Below are 10608 nucleotides of genomic sequence, written 5' to 3'. Positions count from 1 at the left end.
ATGATAGCCCTAGCAAATGAATATGCCCCATTCAGAAATACAGGTAAGAGGGGGAAGAGGAGAGATTAGTTTGGGACAGTTGATTATCTTCCAATTGGTGTGGGAGTGATAGTGGCTCAGCTTGGGAGAGGAGGGATAACTGGAGACATGTCCCTGTGAGTCACTGCACTGAATATTCAGTTTATTTCAAATATACAAAAACAACAATCAACTCAGACTTAAAAATAATTCTCAAATGAATAATTTTCATTCCCTAGAATTTTTTTTTTCAGTTGAGATAGTGCAGTTCCACAAAAGCCTAGGTAGAGATGCCAAAGGAAAAGATGTTTCTTCTTGGTGAGAATTTGCATGTTTTTGGTCATCTCGCCAACCCCCACCCCCTGTCTTGCCCCAGGGGGTGCTACCCTCACATCCTTCTCTCAGGGATGTCTGGCTGAAGGGAGCCCTAGGCCCTCTGAGAGCAGCCACCGTGAATTCCTTTGGGTGGGGATTTGGTCGGGCTGCTTTCGTTCTGCTTTCTATTAAGATGAACTGCCAGTATGTGTTATGTCCAGACAACCACCTTGTGGAAACCCAGAAAAGCTGCAAAATAGGAACGAGGTAATCTCCTTGAAGTGGCTTGTCAGGGCTTCTAAGGTCAGCGGGGAGGAGCTGAACTCCACGGTGCCCTCGAGATCTGAGTGGGGTTTCAGGAGTGCCAGGGCGCCTGCCCTTGCCTGCCTCCTTGCACACTTGGAAATCACAAAAAGCCTTTCTGTCCACCGCAGCTTGTGAATTGGCTTTCATCATTGGCGCCAAAGACCCGCCACTCTTAGGTAATAAAGGACACGAAGATCAATCCTGAGGGAGAAGACTCCAGTTCCAGAATGTCCCTTTGTCCAGAAACAGCTGTGTGGAATTCAAGACTATCCAAGGATGTAAAGATCACAGGATCTCTTTCTTTCATTGTCTACTTGTTCGTCTGGGCACCACACTGTGCTTCTACCATCAACGGGAGCTGCCCACCACAGTGAAGGCATGAGGCCTTAGGTTAAAGATTTATTCTTTTCTGTGGAGGCTCGAGCCAGTTGTTAACCCTCTCCTTACCTTTTTTATCATTTAAAATTGTTTACTAATGTTTTTTGTAAATATGTATACGAAAGAGCATATAAATCACATGTGGGTAATTTAGGAGCAATAAAGCAACCAACACCCACACATTCATCTCTAAGTTCAAGGATAAATGCTTTCGTCTTTCAAGGGTTCTGTAGTAACGTTAGTGGAATCTTATTTCTCTTTGGAATACTTTCTTTTGACATGGCTGTGTTAGCCAGTCAAGCTCTGAGGCTCGGAGGATATTAGGGTATGAGAATAATTAACTCGGATGTTGGGATGTGTCCTCCCGCTGGTGTTCCAAACGCTAGTGAACAAAGGCATGGCACTGCAGCAAATCTTTGTTAGCTGAGTGATGCACGTAGCCTAATTGAAAAAAAAAAAATCTCTGTTTTAAAGTCGGTAGGACCATAACTATGTAGATTAAGACTCACCCATTCATCCCTCCATCAATTTATTTGTAATTCATTAATCAAATTTTACTGTCTGCTTACTGTGTACTAGGCACTCAGACCCAACAGGAGTGGGATGAGGGTGGGACATAGGGCCAGGAGCAGAGAGCTATCTTACAGCCTGTTTCCTTCCCCCAAAGCAAGGATCCTTGAACTTTTTCTCATGAACATGAGAAATTATGACCTTGTTCTGGTGGGCAGATTGTGTCATATTACAAGGTCAGCTATACCCTTTTTGGCTCTAACCAGTGAGGGAAGATTTGTTCTCTTAGACTCTCAGCTCTTCAACCTTCCCTCCCTCCCATATTCCTCAATGTAGTATAACTTCACGAAGGACCCTAACCCATAGTGTGCCCCGAGGTACCCTGTTGCTCTCTCTGAGGGTGGCCAAATGCCATAGTTGAGGAGGAGCTCCACTTTCCCTGAGCCTGTTCAGGGAATTACATGAACACATGTTACTCTGTGAAGTGACAGTTCCAGGGAATGAGATGAACAGCTACAGATCTGCCCCATGGAAGCTGGGGGTGGGATCAGTACAGTGTATGGGACAAGAAGAGTGGAAATTGGTTGGCTATCATGAGCGCAGTTTTTCCTAGTGTACTGGGTTCTTCTTTGGTGGGGGGGATCAAGGATGGGATCACATGTATTGATATGTGTACTGTGTGTCACAACATCTTCAGAAACCCTCCCAAAGTTACTATTTTTCCCACTTTACAGAAGAGAAAACTGAGGCTCTGAGAAATTCAGTATCGTGTCCAAGGCTTCACAGCCCAGAAATGATGAGGCTGATATTTGAACCCACTTATCTTTCATAACACCATACGACCTCTTATTTAGGGGTGCACAACACTTGACAGTACTGTTTTAGAATGTGCTGTGACAAGCCTGTTTGCACACAATGCACCTCAGAGGTGTCTGCTTCCCCTGGAGTGGCTAATTCTCCACTGCTCAGGAACAAAGCTGGGAGCAGGGCTAATTCAAGACAGATGACAGATTGGTTGAGGTTTTCATTTTCCTTTCCCTTCCTCTCTCTCCTTTCCCTTATCAGTATTTCCTTTTTGTTGAGGTGTCAGGGCCTCTGGCACCATGGGGAGTCTGTGAACCTGAGATAGAACCCCAGTTCTGTAACCAACTGTGAGATTTCAGGCAAGCCTCAGAGTTCTCCACTATAAAAACGATATCAACACCGTCTGCCACACAAGCAGTGGACATCCTGGCTGTTGAGCCTGGCACAGAGAGAAACTCGCCACATGGGACTTTTTCTTACTTTGATCCCCGTCTTGCATTGCTTCGTGATCTTTTCCCTCCCTCCCCATATTAGCACTCTGTCCACGCCTTCGTCCTCACGTCTCTCTCCTGATCTTGCTCATTCTTCCTAAGGCATTTGTGACAGTTCCACACGAGTGGGATGGGTATCTCCCTGTAGGCACATCACTGCATTTTAACAGGAATTTTCTAGAAATAATAACAGCCCAAAGAATGAACTTCTAATGATGCCACTTAAGGCAAAATAATGGGCCAGTGAAGAAGACATTTTTGGGCAGATGGACCTTTCTGATTCCTGAAATCTTGATGATGAGATCTTTGATGCTGATTCAAACACAGGCCTGCCCTGTCTGCTGCACTTGGCTCCATATGTGAGTATGTTGAAGAAAGTTGGAAAAGCATATTACCAAGGCACCATTTGAAACCCGGAACCCATTTAATCTGCTTTTATCCTCTCTCCGTTCTTGTATCTATTGGATAGTGTGTATGTATTGTGTTACATATAGCGTCATTGCAATACCAGAGACTCTCAGACACTAATACGGTGCAGACCATCAAGTCAAGGGACTGTCAAATTGGGAGTTCATTTTTTGGTAAAATGTATACATAACAGGTGTTGATATCTTGTAGCTAACTGCTCACTTTAACCCCATCTGAATGATTATTGGTGTCAAATTGTGGCATATGATCCTTTAGCAAATTCCTGGGTTTGGGCATGTAATGACAAATCTCCAGAAGTATAACATCTTAGGGTGAGACTGACCAGTCTTTAGACTCATAGACTTCAGATAAATTTCTTTTAAATAGTGAGCAAACGGTGAGTGTGTGTGTGTGTGTGTGTGTGTGTGAGAGAGGGAGAGAGAGAGAGAGAAAGAGAGAGATCATTCTTGATAGAACACAAATGCCTGGAATTGCTTTGGAAAATGAAACACACACACACACAGGCATGCAAACTCACATACACAACATGCCTGAGAGGTTACAATCTCTGATTTTTCATGATAGAGAGTCTTAAAGTTGACATGGTTTTAGCGATTTCTAACCTAAATTCCTCACTTCATAGTGCAGAAACTGAGGTTCAAAGAGAAGGAGGTCCTGAGTTTGCACACCCAGTTATGAAAGGTCAGGAGAAGAGCCCAGGTCTCATGCCTTGTCCAGGGGCCCACAAATTCTTCCTCCCTCCCTTCACCCTCTCTCTTTCTTTCCCTCCCTCTTGAGTTCAAGTTTGTAGAACCATTCTCCAACTGGTCACACAACTGGCTCCCTCACAGTCTTCAGGTCTCTGCTCACCTGTTACCTTATTAGTCAAGCTTTCCTTTGAGCCCCCAGCACAAAGTACCCCCCCCCATCGACTCAGCTCCCCACCCCCACGACACTTACTCCCATCTTACTTGCAGATCACTTGGCTGCTCCAACTAGACTGGAAGCTTCATGAGAGAAAGGACTCTGTGTTCACCACAAAACCTACGGACCTGCAACAGTCCCTGCTACACAGTAAGTACTCAAATATCTGTTGAAGGAACGGATGAGCATCCGCCAATGGGAGGCAGACAGTAAGAAACAAGAATGAGCAGGAAACCTCTGCCCCTGCCCTCATGGAGCATTCACCTGGATGGAAGAGGAACTTGACATCAGTAATCATTCTGCAAAGGCATGACAGGGGCCGTAGGATGCCAGACAAAGGGTCTCAACTTGGTCCGGGAGGCTTCTCACAATAGTGAGAAAAGACCACTCATACACTATGTGCCGTTGTTTCTGATACTGGCTCGGGAATGGACCCATCCCAGGAGCATTCAAAAGACCTTCTGCCAGACAGATTTGATTTGATTGCTGTGTGACTAGTTTAGTCTCTGAATAGGAATAGGCTGGGTCTCGTTTTAAGTTTAGCAATGGGACAATCCTCTAGATAAGGCTGTGTAGAGATGTAGAGGTTTCCTAAACATGGGACATCTACATGCAACTCACTGAATTTTTTTGAATGAATTTATTCTGAAGGGAAGGTGGCTGGCACACTGACACCTCCCTGGGGAAATTCAGGGTTGGGAGAACGGACTAGTTAGCTACCAGAGTGGCCACATGATGTCACTGTTGCTTAAAAAATTCAGATGAACAGGAGCCCATCTTTTGTGAGAACCAGTTTACAAAGTTTCCGGAGAGTGGAAAACTGTTCTAGTGAGAGGCACACTTTTATACACTTAAAAGACACTTCTAAGCATGACAGTGTCCCGTCTTTTCCTGAGGCCCTTTTTTTTTATTTTTTATTATTAGTTTTACTTTGCTCAGTGATATCAAATCTATCTTGATCATACCTAGTGACTTCCTCAGAATTCAGACCACCCTATGTCTAACATCTAACGTGTCCTCAAAGAATTTTATAGTTTAAATATTTCATTGAAACGTTATAAAAACCAGAAAAAAAATACTAGAAATGGAGGAATATGCTTACCTCTGCTTTTTTAAAGTACATGAGGTCATTTCTAAAAATGGTCACCATAAACCCAGATGACATCTATCTACATTACCCAAATCAACATGGTTTACTTAAAATTTTTCCATTGTCTTGATATGTTCAAACTTTTTCTCTCATTTTTCTTCTGTTTTGCCTCTTAGAGGATTTGTATTATTTCTTTTATCATTTCGATGATTTATTCTTTTTTAAAGCTCATTCATTCCTTAAACATTGTACCTGTTATGATTGAGAGTCTGTTCCAGGTATCGAAGAAGATAGAGGATAGACGAGTATATCACCTCCGTGCATAAGGCTTTTATGATCTTGTAAGGTTGTAGGACCAATTCACAAAAATAATAAACTGAAGTTTCATGCATGTCTTACATCAGACCCTGTGCCCAGCCCTTTAACTGTATCTCATGTAAAATCTCAGGACACCCCTTGTTAGCCCCATTTGAAGCCAGGGAAACTAGTTACAGAAGTTCAATAGTTTGCCTAAGGCTAAATAGCTATGTATACTGGTGCTGAGATTTGAATCCTGATACATTTGACCACAGTGCTGGAGCTATGCTTTACAGACTTTCAGTCATATTAGGAAAAATTAGTTAATATTAAAAAACAAAACCAAATCAAACCAGAGTTTCAGAGTGCTATGGGAATTCCTATCTAGAGAGGTTCCATGGAAGACCTGGCATTTGAGATTGCCTTTGAAGGATGAATAAAATTTCTCCTAGTAGAGACGAAAAGGGATGGTCAGCCAATCAAAAGTTTAGTTCTTGCTCATGATGTATTCACAAGGTAAATTGGCAAGCGGTCTTGCTGCCACGTATTGACTCAGGGATCCAGGCTGAAGGGCCACTATCTATGGCTACACCTTTTGGAACAAAAGCCGGAGAAAGAGAATGTTTCTTGAGGGTTTTATTACAGTTGTCTGGATGTGCCGCACATCCCTCTAGTCACATTTCATTGGCCAGAACTAGTCATGTGGTCCTGATGAACTGCAAGAGGGCTGGGAAATGTAGGGAATAGAGGGAATATTTGTGAATATTCTATTTCCTCTCTACTATTGTGCTGCCTCCCTGGAAGTATGGCAGGTGTGCCTTGCTATCCAGTGGATAGACTGGACCAGTGGAGTCTATCCACTGGACCAGCTATCCAGTGGATAGACTCAGACACAGAAATGAACTCCCTCAAGTTTTCATGGTCACCTTGGCCATAGCTACCAAGTGAGGGTAGGATAGGCCACTATTAACAGGATACATTATTTTAAGACTGTCTTTCCCCTCTCCTCCCCCATACCTTTCTTTCCTCCTGTGACAGGTTGAAAGAGGTAGAAATTCTACAACTTCAAATGGTTTTCTTTGGCTTGGATTTTTTGAAAATCAGTGTTTAGAGAACTATGTTATTAATCCTGAACCACAGATTCAGGTCTTTTTTTTTTTTTTTAGATTTTATTTATTTATTCACGAGAGTCGCAGAGAGAGAGAGAGAGGCAGAGACATAGGCAGAGGGAGAAGCAGGTTCTCTGGGGCGGGGGGGGAGTCCAATGCAGGATTTGATCCTAGGATCCTGAGATTATGACCTGAGCCAAAGGCAGACACTCAACCACTGAGCCACCCAGGTGTCTTCCCTCTTCTTTAAAATGATGGGATGGGGTAGAGCTTCCTAGGACAAATCTTTAAACAAGTCAGCAAATAAGATTTAAAAAGGAGACTCATTCTCATCTCAAGCCTAGTGTTTTCCAACGTCTCTTTCTTCTCCTTCTTTTTTTTTCTCCCAACTTCTTCCAATGGAAGATCAATGTATAGGAGGGTATATTTCTCTCATCTACCAGGTGTACCTCTGTCCAAGTCTATATCGGCAGTGCCGTGGAAAACAATCTAAAAACTGACCCATTGTTGTCTGCAGTGAATGGAGCATTTGCTTGTTTCCAGTGACATACTAGGTAACTCTTCCAAACAGCAAGGCGCTTACCCATGTGAGAAAAAAAAAAAAAATGAAAGGAACAGCCAGATTTGGTTACTGTCGGAGCCACATGATTCACAGATATCCTTGATAATGACAGTTGCACAGCTGGATAATTAATCAAAGTATGAAGAGAATATAGAGCACTCCCATGCACACAGCCCCATCCAGTCTCCACGGGATCCGGCCATCATCTGTTTATTCTCCTTTGGAATGGCTTGAGATTATTCAATTATTCAATAGCTTCCCTTCTTGCTGTGATGGGATGTATGGTTCTTAATTGGCACCAGGGTCTTTCGGTTCCTATGAACTTTGCTAGTCACTCTTGTGATTCCAGTCCCCGGAAGCCTGAATGTTTATCTTTATCTAGAGTTGGGCCCAAACAATGCGCCTTGAAGTACCAATCAGCTTTTTAAAAAAGCAGTTCTGCCAAACAATTGGTAGCAAAATCATGACAAGGATCTGATTTCAGTTTTGCATTTTTTTTCTTCCTGCCTGTGTTGTTCTTGACATAGAATACAGGATTTAAAAAAAAATCTGTATTTGACTCGAATTTTCTCTGCCTTTATGGTTAATTTTGTAACTGTTGGTCCTTTCCGTAGGAGAGATATTTCAGGTTTTTGAACCAACTGGTGTATAAATATTTGCCCATCGTGGTGTTTCTTGGAAGTGCTTTCTGGAAGAGCAGTTCAGTATTTCTAATATAAATGCAATTCTTTTTCAAACTTCGGAGAGAGATTATTATGATTGTTTGTTCAAAGATATTTATTAAAAGTAGATTACAACCTATTTTAGGGCCTTTGAACATTAAAGTTGCAGCGACATCTCATTATGTGGGCTGTTTTTACTGTTCTTGGCACTCTAAATTTTTGCCCTCTTTAGTGGAGTTTTTCTCCTTGAGACACAAATTCTTCCAATCTTCTGTATTAATTAACTCGAATTGTTCTTTGCCGGCTTGGTCCCGGCATAGGTCTGTCAGACAACATTTGTAACACTTTTCTGCTAATAGTTGAGGTTGCTCCTTTGCCTGATCATTTCAAGAGTATTAACTTATCACAAGTCCAACACCTCGCTCTGGTTGTCAAGGTCCTCTTGAACCTGACCTCAACAAATGGCCCTGCCTTTGGTCTCGCTACCTTCTCGACAAACACCCTTCCAGTTTATCATTTTTTTTTTATCATCTTCTAAGTGCCCCGTCATCAAAGTGAGGTTCCCTCACCAGCAGCTGCGCCACCTGGGAGCTCATTAACATACAGACTCTCAGGAGAATCTGCATGTTAATGAGTTCCCAGGTGATTCCGGAGCACATTCCTTTGAGAAGCCAGTACCAGTACCTTCTGGCCACATTCCTGCCTCCTTGCCTTTGCTTACACTGTTCTCTCTGCCTGAGATCCCGTCCGTCCCTTCTCCTCTCTACTGGGGCAGATTGGATTCATCTTTTTGGTACTGGCCAGTGGAACTTTGACTTTCTTCTTTAAACCTTGTCATGATACATTTGAAAATTGAGTCTCATTTTGGAGTTAGTTTTTGAGGACAGGTTACTAGGGAAAATCAGAGAGTCAGAAGTATCCTTGAAAACACTTTAAGTTGCCCATGTAATGTAGCATAGATGTCTTAGCGCATCCTTTGCTGTAACAAGTCTACCTATGGTAAATTCTTCCTTCCTAGGGACGCCTGGGTGGCTTAGTGGTTGAGCATCTGCCTTTGGCTCAGGGCGTGATCCTGAAGTCCCATATTGGGCGCCTTGCAGGAAGTCTGCTTTTCTCTCTGCCTCTGTCTCTGTCTCTCTCTGTGTCTCTCAGGAATAAGTAAATAAAATCTTTTAAAAAATTGTTTTTTTCCTTCCTAGTCAGAACATTTTACTTTTTTTTGGTTGAATGTCAGGTATTCTGAATGACTAGTGTTTAGGAATCACATTGTAGAGACTATGTTCCCCCACCCCACCCTTCACCCACCCTTCAAGTGCCTATGGTTGAATTTGCAGCAGTTAAATACATGTAAGAAGTAACTCCCCGGAAGTCAGGTCTGGTATATGTTCCAGCTTATGTTTTTACCACCATGTTGAGTTGGATCTGGTCAGAGCAAGCAAAAATTCTTGAGACTATTTAGAAAAATATGTTTTGGGTTCTTTTGAGATAACTGTGAATCATTTCCTTTGCATTAAAAAAAGGATCCTGAATACTCAGTGCATTAAAAAAATAACAGAAGAAAACCATTTTCTGTTTTACCATGAGGTCATCTAATCTGTATCTGATAGGAAAACAAAATGAGAAGAAAGAGAAGGAGGAGCAGGAGAAAATGCAAGGGGAAGAGGGAAAGAAAAAGTCCTCTGCATAAGGATGAAAGAATTGAAAAAGACCTTTTAGGCTGGTTAATATTGTGTGAATCATGGATTGAATTGTGTCACCCTCAAAAGTCATATGTTGAAGCCCTAACCCCCAATGTGACTGTACTGAGAGACAAAGCCTTTAAGGAGGTCATTTAGGTTAAATGAGGTCCTAAGAGTGGGGCTTAATCTGTTAGGACACCACAGATTGATCCCTCTCTCTCCCTCTCTCTTTCCTTCTCTCTGCTTGTGCACAGGGGGGTTTCTACAGCTGGTTATAAGCCAGGAAGAGAGGTCTCATCAGAAGCCAATCCTGCTGGCACCATGATCTGGACTTCCAGCCTCTAAAGCCGTGAGAAAATAAATACCTTTGTGCTGGTGAAGCCACCTGTTCTGTAGTATTTTGTTATGGTTAAGACATTGCCTAACCGAGTCCACCGTCCTGAAGACAGAATGGCTTGCCATTTTACCCCGAGATCTCGTATGTTGGCTGTTCTAAAGGTATAATGGCAGCCTTATAATTCATTTCTCAGCTACTGGTCTGTCCCTCTCAGCAATTGCTTCCTTCTTGATAACATTCCTGAGCTGAATGCAATACAAGTACTTGTTAATTCTTGTATCTGTCTAGATTTGAATTCATGGCAGTCTCCAAATACTTCCCAATGCATATAGAGTTTTCAAATGGATTCATTACCTAAATCCTGAAGAAAGATGATACTGAACTGAAATCCATAGTTTGCTATGGTAATGATGTTATTGTAGGAGAAATATGGTGAGAATCTTAAAGAGTGGTAGTTTTACTTCTTCAGCTAATAAAACATTCTTCCAGTAAGTTAGAGCAGCGAAGGGAAGTCTCCTCCTATAATGTAGCCTTCTCAATGAGGTGTTAAGTTCAAAGCTTACATCCTCTCTCTTCCCTTTAATGAAGAAAAAAAGACTGTAGGAGGTACAATTCAAAGCGCTAATACTGAAATACAAGGGAAGTGGAAAATGTGAACACTAATGTGCTCCTCCTCCAATAAGAAATCACCTCGCACATTCAGGATTAATGACGAGAA

The 10608-nt window shown here is 42.4% G+C and overlaps 1 long non-coding RNA gene across 1 annotated transcript; it reads left to right on the top strand.

Annotated features, from left to right (window-relative positions):
• The first annotated feature begins 800 nt into the window (after positions 1–800).
• LOC125755377 (uncharacterized) lies at positions 801–9931 on the top strand. The gene is made up of 3 exons (XR_007411719.1): positions 801–1029; positions 4208–4304; positions 9808–9931. It is a non-coding gene; the product is annotated as an uncharacterized LOC125755377 (long non-coding RNA).
• The last annotated feature ends 677 nt before the right edge of the window (positions 9932–10608 follow it).

The sequence above is a fragment of the Canis lupus genome, chromosome 7 (assembly GCF_003254725.2).
Source record: "Canis lupus dingo isolate Sandy chromosome 7, ASM325472v2, whole genome shotgun sequence".
Lineage (NCBI taxonomy): Eukaryota > Metazoa > Chordata > Mammalia > Carnivora > Canidae > Canis > Canis lupus.
The sequence above is the reverse complement of the archived record's forward strand: the minus strand, read 5'-3'. Positions and strand labels throughout refer to the sequence as shown.